This window comes from Spinacia oleracea, chromosome 5 (assembly GCF_020520425.1).
Source record: "Spinacia oleracea cultivar Varoflay chromosome 5, BTI_SOV_V1, whole genome shotgun sequence".
NCBI classification, from domain to species: Eukaryota; Viridiplantae; Streptophyta; class Magnoliopsida; order Caryophyllales; family Amaranthaceae; genus Spinacia; species Spinacia oleracea.
In genome coordinates this window covers 83,002,874-83,019,275 of record NC_079491.1, presented here as the reverse complement: position 1 = coordinate 83,019,275, position 16,402 = coordinate 83,002,874, and positions in this window count along the sequence as shown.

Sequence of the window (16,402 nt, the reverse complement as noted above, 5' to 3'; positions counted from 1 at the left end):
TGTCAAATTCTGCCCAGAAATCATTTTCAACGCCCAGAGCTGGGCGCCGATATCTTTAACGCCCCAGCCTGGGCGCTGATTCTCTCGGCTTGCTAAATTTTCCAAGTATAAAAACAAGAAAGAAACATCCATGAATCCTCGCATCGAACGGAGTAATAAGCCGTGCACACCCACGCAGAAGGTGCTACACTTGTTCGAGCACCTGAACAAGGCGTAACGAAGTACTCCAACGCAAAAAATAATAATGATATCCCAACACCTGGAGAAATGTTCTAATACATGCGGTTAGGCCACACAAGCCTACGTCGCACCATAAGTTCAACCATCCCACGGTACAAGTCTAAAAAAAAAAGAGTGAGGCATATTGCACTAATGCGGGCACGACCAAGAGCAGGAGGCGAAGACTACTTATCGCCCAAATTCAAAATGCAAGCCACACGACTTCTACATTAAGGATTAAAGGTAGCAAAATATTACCTACCACGGAAGGGATAGCTCGCACCTACACGAGCAGGAACCCCAAGGCATCTTTTTCGAAAGAACCTACAAAAATCGTACGCCAAAAGGAAGCATCCCAACATGCATACTTGGGGGCTCCTAGCTACGAAACGACCATAGCAAAATAAAAATCTCGAAGCAAATGTTTGAACGATCAAGAAGGGCATGATTCTTGAGCCCACTTCATAAATGGGCCTGAACCCTATCAAGCTTCTAAGCAAACTATTCAAAATCAGTCATTGCTCAAAAAAAAATTTGATTCAAAAAAACTGATTAATGGACCACACACAACGGCCATTCTATGAACGCTCGTTCGCACATACATATCATCTTTTCTAAGTATCGAACATTTACGAACGCGTTGAAAAGAAGGAAAACGAACGAACAAGAGGCCAACTCTGTCATCAAGAAACCTCGCCAGAAATTATTTTCAGCGCCCAGCGCTGGGCGCCGAAATCTTTAACGCCCAGGCATGGGCGCCGAAAATGATCCCAGACCCAAAAAAACAGCTCTGACTTCTATAGGGCCCTGCCATGTTCATTCGACTTGAAAATTGCCGATTTCTTTACTGAAAGTCGCACCTCACGGCTTTGTTAAGAGTAGCACACCACTACACAGATCGCTCGCACTTACGAGCACAATCCCAAACACGATCAAGGATATTACAGAATGCGTATCCCCAAGGAACCTCTTTGACAAGAAATGACCGTCAAGCACGAGTGCTTGGGGGGCTCGAAAGAAAATATATATTATGCAAAGGTAAAACAATATTGCCAGACTACGCTGTACGAAGTCCCGTGTCTGGATGTCTCAAAATATAAAACCGGTTTACGACCTCAAGACAAAGGTCGCCGTTGATACCTATACGTAGTCCCCTAATCAAGGACCCAAGTAGTGGCAAAATTGAGCCGTAAAGACTAGCTCAAGACCATGAAAGATGATGACCACGAGACAATGGTCCGTCTAAGCACGTTGTCAACCCACGTTCAGGTTGTAACCGAATCCGAGCATCCCTCGAAAGAATTCGCTCCTACAAGAATGAATAAAAAGAAATTCTCAAGAGAAATCACAAGAAAAAATGAAATAGGGACTTGTCCACCTCAATCAGGCAAGACCGCGGCACGCGAATCCCAAATCAAAAAGACGAATTCAGGTTCGCTCACCTCCAGCGAGCGGGGCGTCCACCCTTAGTGGACAGGGCTCGCCCACCTTCAGCAAGCGGGGTCTGCGTCACTAGCCGCGCAGGTCCTTAGTTTTCGAAAAATAAAGTCTTCAAATTCAAAATAGGCTCACCATCTTCAGCCGGCGGGGTCTACGTCACAAACCACGTAGGTCCTTATTTTCAAAAAGCACAAACAAATTTCAAAACAGATTCGTCCACTTCTATCGGACAGGGTGTCCACCCTTAGCGGATAGGTTCGCCATTTTCAGCCGGCGGGGTCTACGTCACAAACCGCGTAGGTCCTTATTTTCAAATTTCAAAAACAGATTCGTCCACTTCTATCGGAAGGGGTGTCCACCCTTAGCGGACAGGCTCGCCATCTTTAGCCGGCGGGGTCTGCGTCACTAACCGCGCAGGTCCTTAGTCGCTGCAGGGATAACTTTTTTCGGTTTTCCCTTTTTCCAAAAATTAAAGGATTGGTTTTCCGTTTTTCCAAAAAAGAACGATGTGCTGGATTTTCCTTCGTTTTACGTCCCATAAAAACAAGGGGGTTTTCTCGTTTAGCTAGCCCTGAAAATGAGAATCTTTAAAAACATTTTTACCTCGTGGTTGGGCTTGGCCAGGTCCAATTACACTTTATAGATTTAATTTCGAAAACATCTGTAGCTACTCCCAATGACAAAGTGAGGGTGTTTCTACGTCTCTTTAGATACTTCCAATGACAAAGTGAGGGAGTTCCTATACTATCCGTTGACAAATCCCAATGACACGTGAGGGATATGTCGACACTTCAAGTGATGACCCTTAAGTCAAATGTTATCACTCGGGGGCTCGTGAGACCCTCGCAAAAGCAAGTCACCTTGACTTATGTGGCGCACTCCGTCTATTACTTTGACCATCGTCTTACTCCAAGACTCAGTCAAAGTGGGGGCTAACTGTAGACACCTACTTTTGTCCCCATTCCCGAAAGGGAAGGTTCGATGATGAGAACATAAATCTCCACTTGGCAACGCATCTCCTATAAAATAACGAATCTCAATTCCCCTTTTCATTTCACCCGAAACCTGCTATTTATAGAAACCTGGTATTTATAGAAACCTGCTAAAAATAGTAACTGCCGTAATGGGCAGTTGTTAAAAGTGGAAAGTCATAAAAGATAGAAACCTGTCAGAATTAGGTGTTGCACTCCAACATAAATCCTAAATGAGATAGAAATTGCGAGAGAATCCTGTTCCTAATACGATTCGAAAATAAGAGTTACGTATTAATTAAAATCCTAACGAGCCTAGAGTTCGTAACGGGCCCAGATGCATTCCATCATAAAATTAATACGCACTAAAAGACTCGATTAAAGTCTCATACACTCCGGATTCTAAGAGTCCGAATCTGACAAAGAAACGGCCCAGACCCTATTTTCAACGCTTGGCTCTGGGCGCCGAAATCTTCGGCGCCCAGCCCTGGGCGCTGAAATTACATGGGACGTGTTCTTTCCTAATTCCTCGTGGATTAGAGTTCTACAATTCTATCTTTCCACGAACTCTTTTCTATAAATAGGGCCCTAAGTTCGACGTGAAAAGGGGACAACACACAATTATTATTCTGAGTATTGACTCTAAACCCCTAAGCCCAAGCCTCACGCTGCAAAACTGATCACGCGTTCTGTCGCAATCGATCCAAAAATCGAACAGAACGTATCCTGTCCTATAATTTGAGATTCGTTAAATAAAAGGAGAAATAGCAAAGTCAAAGTGGTTAGTTTTCTGAGAACCGTGACGCACCTCTCAAGGGTGCGTCGTAATGTGTCCCTCTTCCATGGTTTAATTGCTTTCCTCGCCCTTTTATGAACTGTTAAACTAATTAAATCTGATTGTTCTATCACGCCTAATAAAGATAATATGTTGGGAAATTGGATTATCATGCTAGGTCCCTTAAAACAATCTAAATCAGATAATCGCGTTCGATCTAGTACTATATGTTGCATATTGTTAAAATCAACTCAGATTAGTTTAATAGTTAACGCATGTTCCTTCAATTATTTATGCTGAGCTAGTAAGGATATCCTGCCTCTGGAGTTATCGAAGAGCGAGTACTCCTCTCGGTAGTTACAATCCCCCGAACCCTCAATCTCTACCTTGCGGGTGTATGTTGAGAAATCCCCACACCAGGGATCACAAGGGAACCTACGGCCGTCGTGGTCAAACATAATTGCACTCCCTTTATGTCACGATAACCGGGTTTTGTCAGTTTTTCTCATTGTCGTTAAAAACTGAATGGCGACTCCTATATTACTAGTCAATTGGGTGTAAACTCACAGGAAATCCAATTACACTTGATTTGACAAAAAGAAACGTCACACCCACGAGGGACAAGGTCACACATTAGCCTCGTGCTTTTTCGACCCCCTCACACGATGCACTTGGTCTAATATAACCTTTCCCTAGTAATTCCTCAAGTTGACCTTTTAACTCCCTCATTTCCGCCGGAGCCATCCGGTATGGGGTTTTCGAGATAGGTGCAGTTCCGAGTATTAGGTCTACGGTAAATTCAATTGGTCGATTGGGCGGCATTCCTGGGATCTCCTCCGAAAACACGTCCAAGAACTCATTCACCACTGCAATGTCCTTGTAACACCCCGACAATTCTCTCTTTTCTAAACTAACCTTTTTATATAAAACGTAGAGAATTATCAAGGTATTATCGCCCGTGTGAAAACGTAACGGCTTATTCAGAATTTTGCAGCGGAAAACATAAAACTAACTTTAGGTTTATAAATATAGATTACAGGTTTAATCCCAAAAACCAATTAACGGAAATAAGGAAATATAAATAGTACGACAAGTTTCAAGTCCAAATTAACAAACCAAGTCCCTTAGCAAACAAAACTAAATACAAGCTCTCTAATCCCGATCCCAATGATGCATCATCTTCAAACCTGTAGATGGCAACGCTTATTGATCCTTAGAGACTGCTCACCAAAATGGGTCATCACAGGATCAATAAGGCATAGCCATGATCAACACACACAAGCAAAGCACGTAATCAGCAAAGCTGAGTACTACATACTAAATCAATAATAATCCTAACATGATACTATTAAGCGAACAATCCTAATATGATACTAATGAACACAAATAAAGGCAGACCAAACATGTTAATTTGACGACCACACTTGACTAGACAAGGCTAGACTGGACTAGACTTTTATAACAATAATATTATTTTAATTGAAATAGACAATGGACCGAGTTTTCTAGCTAGAAGCTTCACTAAGGAAGACGAGGTACAGGCGCGACTCCGTAACCTCAGTGACCTGCGATATCGAGGAACGTTTGAATAAAAATAGGACACGGTGATCAATCCGGTCCGAAATAAAGGCCATGGGCTACCACCATGAACCCCAACTCCTGTTTGTCCGTCACTTTAGACGTGCACAGTCTAAAGCTATTGCTACTCAGTTTTACTTTACATGATTTACAAATTGAAAACCTGTTATGACTCAACAATCACATAAGGCATACAATCCACATTTACTCACAACTGTTTTTATCTTGGAATTAAGTAAGTGATCACAAAGGTATCAAACAAGACTCATTCCAATTAAATCCAACCTTTCCTTTAATACTGATCAACCCCTCTATATGGGTATAAGGTTTCAACTTACTAAACAAGGTCCTCGGCCCTCATAAAATAGTGAAAATCTAAAAGGGAACAACGATCAATCGAATTGAATCAATATATATAAAACAATCTAGTGTTCCCAATCAAACATGTTTACATCAATCGTCTACTAACATGTTATTATTCTCATAATGAAATATATATGTTCAACATGTCCATCCAACAATATTAAACATGAAATTCCAACATAATCAAGTCCATCAACAAATTTCAACAGATAACACACATTCCAAGCACACAGGTATGTACGTACCTTGTGTAAACAAACTAATAGGCCACTTTAACACTTTCAAAAGTCGCCTAGAGAGAATTCTCCGCCTAAAGCAACCAATAAAGATTCCCAATCAACTTCTAATAACTCACAACAATAACAAAGCATTCTAAATACATCCTAAACATATTTAGAACATTCCCTAACATTAAAACTTGAACATTTGATTTTCTTGCATCATAATTATTGAATTAGAGATTGGAATTCGTTGAAAACTCTTTGCAAACATCATACTTAAATTTTCAGCAACATAAATTCGTTTAACAACTTTTCAAACACAAAATTATCATGCTTAGAGTATAAAAATAATGGTTTAAATCATTCCTAATCATTCTACCACGATTCAACACCATTAAAAACTTAGAATTTCCGCTTTAACAAATTCCAATTCTCGTTTCACTCAAATTATGAAATCTGAAAATTAATAGTTTAGTCATACAATGTTAAAATCTGAAATAAATACATAAATCGTAAAAATCATAATTTTAATTCAATTCAGCAATATTTAAATTAATACATATGATAAAAGAATTAGCTTTGGGATTTTAGGAGTAAACCGACAAGGGAGGACGACGGTGGCAGGTGGTGAGGCGCGGCCGAAGGTGACAACACTCCTCGACGGCAGCGAGAGGGAAGGTGGCGCGGCTCGGTGGTGCTGCGCGAAAACAGAACGAGAGAGAAGGGAAGCAATCACGATACAACCGATAGGAGAGGACGAAAGAGAGAAAGAACCACAAGGAGGGGAGAGAGTGTTACCGGCGAAGGAGACCGGTGTCGGGTGGTGGCTTGGTCGCCGGCAGGAAACAATGGTGGCAGCTGTGAGAACCGAAACGGGTGAGGAGGAGAATGACAAGAAATTCGAAAGAACAAAGAACAAAGAACAAACAGAGGGGAGAGGGTGTTACCGTCTGCGGCGGTGAGATCAAGACGGTGCGGCAAGGGGACGCAGCAACCGCGTGCAGGTGGTGGTGGTGCGTTGTTGGTGGTGGCTGAGCAAAGAGAGGAGCAGTGCTTAGGTTTCCTGGTTCACGTGAGTTTTGCAAGGGGAGGGTTTTGGTTTTGAGTTTTTACGTGAAATAGAAGAAGGGAAAGATTGGGTTTTGGTTTTGTTGTTTGGGCTTTGCCAAGTGGGCCTAGAATTAGGATTTAGTTTTAGGATTTCAATCCAAAACCAATTAGGATCGTTTTCTAAATTCATTCGGTTTTCGTAATTAGATTTCTTTTCAATGCAAAATTCTAAAATTACTTTTGATTTCATAAATTCTTAAAATATTTAAAATGCATTTGAATAAATAAATATACATTAAAACTAAAATTCACCAATGTAATTTAAATATAATTAATTATACGTAAAACTATATTAATAAACTTTATAAATAAACGGGGGATTACAATCTACCCCTCTTAAAAGAAGTTTCGTCCCGAAACTTGACACAAGAATTCACACATTTTGCAAAAGTCTTTAATTCATTCTTACTAGAGAAATACTTGTGCCACTCATGTGCACTCTTTTGCCAACTTAAAGTTCTTTGTGTTACTCAAGAACACCTTTTCTTATGCGAAGAATATCTTTATTTTGCATCAACAAGTATAAGTTGCTAAAAATGAGCATAAAATGCATAAAATTGTTATAAAAATAGGTAAAAAGCGCGAATTTCTATCGCATTCTACCCCTCTTAAAGAAAACGAGTTACGCCCTCGTAACTCACCCCAGGGAATGACTTTGGATATTTCTACTTCAGCGAATCACTAGGCCCTTTTTTGCCAAAGCTTCAAACTTTTATGGTAAGGATCTCAAATGTTGCCCCATAAGGATAATGTCTCCAAATCATTCAAAGTGAATAAATAACAGCTAACTCTAGGTCATGGGTAGGGTAATTGATTTCATAAGGTTTCAATTGTCGCGACGACAGGTGCGGAGGTCAAACGCTCTTTTAAAATCTAGAAAGCTTTCTCACATTTCTCACTCCACTGGAAATTCGATTCCTTTTTCATAAAGTTGGTCATTGGTTTTTCTTCGTTCGAAAAGTCTTCCATAAACCCCCCTATAATAGTTAGCTAGGCCTAGGAAACTTCAGATATCAGACACGTTCCTTTGGAGTAGGTCACTCACTCACAGCTTGATTCTTAGTAGGATTTACAGAAACTCATTCTACTCAGCTTTCTCTTTCTAGTGATCCTCATTACGCCTTTCATGGATGTATAACTCTTGGGCTTAACTCTTAGCACTTTCACCAATTCATACATTACCATCTTTTCAAGACAACAGATGATTTCAAACGATCCTGGACCACTCAAATCTTCTCTTAAATTTATTCCCTTACGTAACATAGTTCTCAATCAATTTAGTCCTTCACTTTTCCGTCGGTGTCACTTATACACATATGACTTCAAGATTTGTATACTTCATTTAATAAAACTAGATTCTTTCTAAGCGTCTCCAAGTAATCCTCAAGTGTTTGTCATGCTCTTTCTTGTTCCTTGAATAAATCGGGATATCATCAATAACATAATAACGAACTTAATTCGGAATTCGTAGAAAATCTCATTCATCAAATCCATAATTAATGCAGGTGCATTGGTTAACCCAAAAGACGTTACTCTAAACCCTTAATGACAATAACGAATCCTAATGAGGTCTTAAGTATATTCTTATCAGCTACTCTCAATCTGTGGTACTTTAAACCCAAATCAGTCTTCGAGAACACACTCACCCAATTCAATTGGTCTAATATGTCATCTATCCTAGGCAAGGGATACTTGTTCTTGATGGTGTTTAGCTCCCTAAAATCGATGCATAATTCCATACTCTTATCTTTCTCCTTAACAAACAACACAGGTGCTCCCCACGGTGATGCACTAGGCCTAATATATTCCTTCACCAAACAACTCTTGCAATTGTGTCCTAATTAGCTCATTTCAGGAGGTGTCATTCTATATGGTGCTTTAGATATATGCGTCATTCTAGGAACTAAGTCTATAGGGGACTCAATGGCTCTTAGCAAGTGGCATACCTGCAATCTCACTAGGAAATACATCCATGAATTCATTCACAATTGGAACATCCTTGATCTTCATTCCGACTTCTTAACTCACATCTAGCTCACACAACCGAAAAATAGTTCACAAGGCAAGTTCTTAAACAATTTGGTACACCTTATGGTTACAACAGTAGGAATACTAACGGGTAAATCAATCACCTCAAAATCTACTAACTTCGGACTCTTAATAAGAGATGACGAAACAAAAGAATAAGCTTTCCCTGAATCAAATAACTTTCTAACTAGCACGGAGTTAATAGAAAAGTAACAGAAACTAAGTCAACATGTCGTTCAGCTTCATTTCGACTTATCACAGACAGTTTACTCGGGCCTTGTTATGGTTGTTATTCTAATTAGCAGACTTATGGAGGTTTCCTTGGCTGTCTTGCGGCCCTATAGGCTTCGAACTCTAATTTCTTGACTGGTTAAATCCAACCTTCACCTGGTTACCACTCTCATTACCATTTTGTTCCTTTTTCTGCTTAGTAAAGCACTCATACTTCCTATGCCCCTTTTTCTGACAATAGTTACAGTTTATTAATTCTCCCTTACAATTCCTACCAGGATGGTTGTTATTGCACACCTTACAGTGATACACTAATTCATATTGGTTCCTATTGTTGTGCCCCTGTTTGTTCCTTCCTTGAAAGTTTCCATATCCATTCCCATTTTCATTTTCATTCATATTCCTCTTGAAATTCCCTTGGTTTTCCCCAGCATTAAACTCTTTTCTTTTCTCCCCAAGAACAATATTTTCCTTGTCCCTTCTAGACTACAAACCATAAATATGAGCAGCTTTCCCATACACAATATCCAAGATGTAAAGGTTTCCACACCTAATCCTAATTGGATCTCCTCAGTCAAACCTTGCTTAAACCTCAGAGCCTTTAGCTCCTCTGTGGCTACAACCTCAGGTGCAAACCACGACAGTGCTATAAATTTGCTATAGTAATCGGCAATGGTCATGCTCCCCATAATAAGGTTTATGAATTCCTAAACTTTTCGCTTTCTCATAAAAGGTAGGGTAAAACTTTCCCTTAAGACAGTAACAATTGAATCCTAATTGAATCTCTCAGCAGTGCTAAGCCTAACTCTATTCTCTCTCCACCATAAATCAGCTTCATCTTTCAAATACATGACAACTTGACCCACTCTCATATTCTAAAGACAGTTCACAGTCTCAAACAATTTCTCAAACTCTCTAACCTAGTTCTCTAAAAAGTAAGATCAGTTTCCCCCTTAAGGTATGGTGACTTAACTTTGGCTAGTCTCTTAAACATGTCCCCAGCTGAATTGGGACACTCAGTTCTCTCTTGGATCAGCTTTTCCGCCAAGAGGCGAATAGCAACAACTAAGTCATTATTGTTGGCCATTCTATAACACGACCTGAAATTAATATACTCTATCTTAGGTTCTGAACATCACTTACATGTCATTCTATATCAAGCAATATTTGATTTGACCATAGAGATCGCCTCAATAAACAATATTCACATAAAATCATTTACGAAGGTGCAACAATCATTGCAAAATAATTCTCCTCGATCATTCGCGAACGACATTCACATAAAGGACATCCGATCGAGGGAAACAAATCAAATTCAATCATCACAAATAATATTAATAATAATAAAAGAAATTATTCCTCTTCGCGTGCCCAAACTAAATCATTGACCACTTGAATAATTAAATATTTAACTTTAATTCCTCAAAACAAACTTGTATGTCCTAAAAGAAACTTTTATTCCTCAAAACAATATTAATAACAATTTCTAAACCATAATAACGTACTTGTCCCAAAATAAAATAAAAGCGCTATGCAATAAATTTAAACTGTCGTTGGGCGACTTGTCCCACATTATTCCCAACATAAATAAATAATGAAACGATCTTAGAGGGAAACATTATCAATCTTGTTCTTTGATTCCTTATAGCTTTCTAGAGTAAAGGGCTCGTATTTAAATTCATCATCATCCTCGGTATTAAAATATTAAGCTAGTTTTCTCTGCCTTGTGGATCTTCGTAGCCTTTGAGACTGAGGTCATCCTTTTCTGGCTCAGTATCATTACATTATAAATATCAACTTTAGTATGCCCTCTAACACGGTCAAACTCACGAATGGCTTCCTCATCCCTATCAGGGTCTCCTGTTCTTAATATATGACGCATAGTGCGTTCAAAGCTGGTGTAACTATTAATGTCAGACTCATAATCCATTTCATTCTCATTATCACTTAGTACAATTGGGTTGCTCTTGAATCCTAGCAAAATATTCACATCTAAACACCACTTTCTTCACAAAAATATCAGTGGTCTCTATATCGACCTTTCTCGAGAGATCCTATGTAGGTATACTTAGAAAGAAATATTTTATTTCTGAAATAAACAATTTCTGGTCTCACTAATGACTTCCTAACCAAATCATAATCAAAATTCGATAACACAATAAGTTTGGTGGAAGCAAACAATTTCTATTATGCAAATATAATTACAACATTTAAACAATAAACACATGCACGTACATAACAATTAATTTCTTATGCTAGCATTAACTAGCTACTAATGCACATGTAATTCTATCTTATATGCCCTTCTTATACTACCCATCTCTCGTAATAAATCAAAATAAGTAAACATTGAAACGCTTAAAATAGAACAAGAATGATTAATAAGAAAGAATTTTTTTTTTTATTAAACGAATAATAATAACGAATAAAAAGAATAAGGTCTTGTTTTTTTTTTCCGAATATATTTAATTTAATTTCGAAAATAAAGAAAAACGTACTTAATTCACATAAACGAAAAGTTTCGAATAAATAAGTTAATTCTGAACTTATATACGAAATATTAATATACTTTCAAACAAAATAAAATGAATTTGGTCCCCCAAAAAAAAGTACGCATTTTTGAATGATATAATAAGTAGAAGTTCAATTCTAGGAAATTCGTTTTAGAAAAATAGCTAGTTTAGGCGCCTAAAATCATTGAAGTAAAACCATAAGCTTCTAGATACCACTTTGTAACACCCCGACAATTCTCTCTTTTCTAAACTAACCTTTTTATATAAAACGTAGAGAATTATCAAGGGATTATCGCCCGTGTGAAAACGTAACGGCTTATTCAGAATTTTGCAGCGGAAAACATAAAACTAACTTTAGGTTTATAAATATAGATTACAGGTTTAATCCCAAAAACCAATTAACGGAAATAAGGAAATATAAATAGTACGACAAGTTTCAAGTCCAAATTAACAAACCAAGTCCCTTAGCAAACAAAACTAAATACAAGCTCTCTAATCCCGATCCCAATTATGCATCATCTTCAAACCTGTAGATGGCAACGCTTATTGATCCTTAGAGACTGCTCACCAAAATGGGTCATCACAGGATCAATAAGGCATAGCCATGATCAACACACACAAACAAAGCACGTAATCAGCAAAGCTGAGTACTACATACTAAATCAATAATAATCCTAACATGATACTATTAAGCGAACAATCCTAACATGATACTAATGAACATAAATAAAGGCAGACCAAACATGTTAATTTGACGACCACACTTGACTAGACAAGACTAGACTGGACTAGACTTTTATAACAATAATATTATTTTAATTGAAATAGACAATGGACCGAGTTTTCTAGCTAGAAGCTTCACTAAGGAAGACGAGGTACGGGCGCGACTCCGTAACCTCAGTGACCTGTGATATCGAGGAACGTTTGAATAAAAATAGGACACGGTGATCAATCCGGTCCGAAATAAAGGCCATGGGCTACCACCATGAACCCCAACTCCTGTTTGTCCGTCACTTTAGACGTGCACAGTCTAAAGCTATTGCTACTCAGTTTCACTTTACATGATTTACAAATTGAAACCCTGTTATGACTCAACAATCACATAAGGCATACAATCCACATTTACTCACAACTGTTTTTATCTTGGAATTAAGTAAGTGATCACAAAGGTATCAAACAAGACTCATTCCAATTAAATCCAACCTTTCCTTTAATACTGATCAACCCCTCTATATGGGTATAAGGTTTCAACTTACTAAACAAGGTCCTCGGCCCTCATAAAATAGTGAAAATCTAAAAGGGAACAACGATCAATCGATCTGAATCAATATATATAAAACAATCTAGTGTTCCCAATCAAACATGTTTACATCAATCGTCTACTAACATGTTATTATTCTCATAATGAAATATATATGTTCAACATGTCCATCCAACAATATTAAACATGAAATTCCAACATAATCAAGTCCATCAACAAATTTCAACTTGGTTTCAACAGATAACACACATTCCAAGCACACAGGTATGTACGTACCTTGTGTAAACAAACTAATAGGCCACTTTAACACTTTCAAAAGTCGCCTAGGGAGAATTCTCCGCCTAAAGCAACCAATAAAGATTCCCAATCAACTTCTAATAACTCACAACAATAACAAAGCATTCTAAATACATCCTAAACATATTTAGAACATTCCCTAACATTAAAACTTGAACATTTGATTTTCTTGCATCATAATTATTGAATTAGAGATTGGAATTCGTTGAAAACTCTTTGCAAACATCGTACTTAAATTTTCAGCAACATAAATTCGTTTAACAACTTTGCAAACACAAAATTATCATGCTTAGAGTATAAAAATAATGGTTTAAATCATTCCTAATCATTCTACCACGATTCAACACCATTAAAAACTTAGAATTTCCGCTTTACCAAATTCCAATTCTCGTTTCACTCAAATTATGAAATCTGAAAATTAATAGTTTAGTCATACAATGTTAAAATCTGAAATAAATACATAAATCGTATAAATCATAATTTTAATTCAATTCAGCAACATTTAAATTAATACATATGATAAAAGAATTAGCTTTTGGATTTTAGGAGTAAACCGACAAGGGAGGACGACGGTGGCAGGTGGTGAGGCGCGGTCGAAGGTGACAACACTCCTCGACGGCAGCGAGAGGGAAGGTGGCGCGGCTCGGTGGTGCTGCGCGAAAACAGAACGAGAGAGAAGGGAAGCAATCACGATACAACTGATAGGAGAGGACGAAAGAGAGAAAGAACCACGAGGAGGGGAGAGAGTGTTACCGGCGAAGGAGACCGGTGTCGGGTGGTGGCTTGGTTGCCGGCAGGAAACAATGGTGGCAGCTGTGAGAACCGAAACGGGTGAGGAGGAGAATGACAAGAAATTCGAAAGAACAAAGAACAAAGAACAAACAGAGGGGAGAGGGTGTTACCGTCGGCGGCGGTGAGATCAAGACGGTGCGGCAAGGGGACGCAGCAACCGCGTGCAGGTGGTGGTGGTGCGTTGTTGGTGGTGGCTGAGCAAAGAGAGGAGCAGTGCTTAGGTTTCCTGGTTCACGTGAGTTTTGCAAGGGCAGGGTTTTGGTTTTGAGTTTTTACGTGAAATAGAAGAAGGGAAAGATTGGGTTTTGGTTTTGTTGTTTGGGCTTTGCCAAGTGGGCCTAGAATTAGGATTTAGTTTTAGGATTTCAATCCAAAACCAATTAGGATCGTTTTCTAAATTCAATCGGTTTTCGTAATTCGATTTCTTTTCAATGCAAAATTCTAAAATTACTTTTGATTTCATAAATTCTTAAAATATTTAAAATGCATTTGAATAAATATATATACATTAAAACTAAAATTCACCAATGTAATTTAAATATAATTAATTATACGTAAAACTATATTAATAAACTTTATAAATAAACGGGGGATTACTGTCCTCTGGTTTCTCTTTCATCACGTGTTCTAAGTCTCTTACATTTCATAAGAAAACAGGGTTCCCTTTATTTACTAACTTCACGAGCTCCATTGCCGTGATGATTCCTACATTTCTAGGTTTCCTAAAACGACGATAGGATACAACCTTTCCTAGACTAGACTTCAAGTGGATCTTCTGCTTCTCACAGTCAATCTTGGCTTTGAACATTGCCAACCAATCCATTCCCAAAATCACATCTAAATTTCGTAACTCAAACTCAATTAGGCTATACAGGAATATGGTCTTGGCTATGGTTAAAGGTACATTTCTATAGATCTTAGTGCACTTCACAATCTCACCGGTTGGTATCACTATGGGGTACTTCAATTCTTTCGGGTTCTTTCAACTCTAACTTTTCTAAAATACCCTTTGATATAAACGAATAAGTCGCACCAGAATCAAATAGTACTTTAACTAAAATGGAGTTAATAGAAAAAGTACCAGCTATGACGTCAGACGAGTTTTCAGCTTCTTGCCTAGTGATTACATTCAGCTTTCCTTGGGCAACTCCTTTGTTATAGCCACCTCCATTGGCATTTCCATTGGTATTTCAGTTCCCATTTTGCTAATAGTTTCCCCCAGGCTTTCCATTACTCTGGCTATTGTTGCCATTGTTACCATTCTAGTAACCCTTTTGGTTTCCACCATTGTTTCCTCCATTCCGGTTCTGGTTATTCCGGTTGTTGTTCTGGCGGTTTCCTTGGTTGGGTTTCCCATTCTTGGCCCAACACTCAAATTCTCAATGGCCTAGTTTCTCACAGAACCTACAAACAACTTGGTTTCCATTACAGTACCGTCCTGGGTGATTATTATGGCAACGTCTACACTCATAGACTCTCGTTCCATTCCCTGCAGACTGGTTCTTATCCCCATTGTTGTTGTGGAAATTGTTTTTGTTCCCACCATGATTCCCCTTGAACTGGAAATGATTATTTCCCTTGTTTCTCTTAAAGTTCCCTTTATCTTTTGGCCACCACCTTGGTTTTGGTTACCAACATCCTTCTTCTTTTCACCAGCTCCATTCTTCCTTTGTTGCAGACCATACAGATGGACAGCTTTCCCGTACAGGGTGTCAAGAGATGTAAAGGTCTCCCCAGCAAGCATCAATTGAAAATCCATAGTTAAACCACTCTCAAATCTCTGAGCCCTAAGCTCCTCCGTTGCCACCACTTCAGGTGCAAACCTTGACAGTTCTATGAACTTAGAATAATATTCAGTTACAGACATCCCCTCCATCCTTAACTCGATGAACTCTTGGGCTTTCTGCTTCTTCAGATATGGTGGATAAAACTTGTTTCCCAAGGCTACTTTGAATGATTTCCATCCAAATCCAGGTGTAGCTCTCAAAGCATTCTCACACCTTTGCCACCACAAATCAGCTTCTCCCCTAAGGTAATACACATCACTATTAACCCTAAGGTTTTCTGGGTAATTCACAGCTAGGATAAGCTTATCGAACTCCCTTAGCCAGTTCTCAAGTATAGTTGGATCTATTTCCCCTTGATACAAAGGAAGCTTACTCTGGGCCACCTTCTTAAACATTTCACCAACTGGATCAAGTCCTTGATTATTTCTATTCTGTGCTAAGTTCTGCACTACTTCAGCTAGTTGCCTTGGGTAGTCATGTCCCTTCTCCTGAATAAAACAAAAGACTAACTTTAACAACTGGGTTTGGACACTATCTTGCTAAAGCATTGTACTAACAAGTCACACAATTAGCACAAGATGCACGAAAATTTTGGACCCTTAAGGCAAGATTGGCGCCTACTATTGGGCTGATTCCCGCTTTAATCCGTATCACAACGTTTAAGTGGTGAAGAATTGAACCACCTTGCAAGTACATTTTCATTGAAGAAATATATGAAATTCTTTTGCGATAATCGCTCAAAGAGAACGTAAAACTTAGAATTAGAGGTAAAAGAAAGAACTCTAAACTTTTATTGCTTCAATGAGAAAATAATAC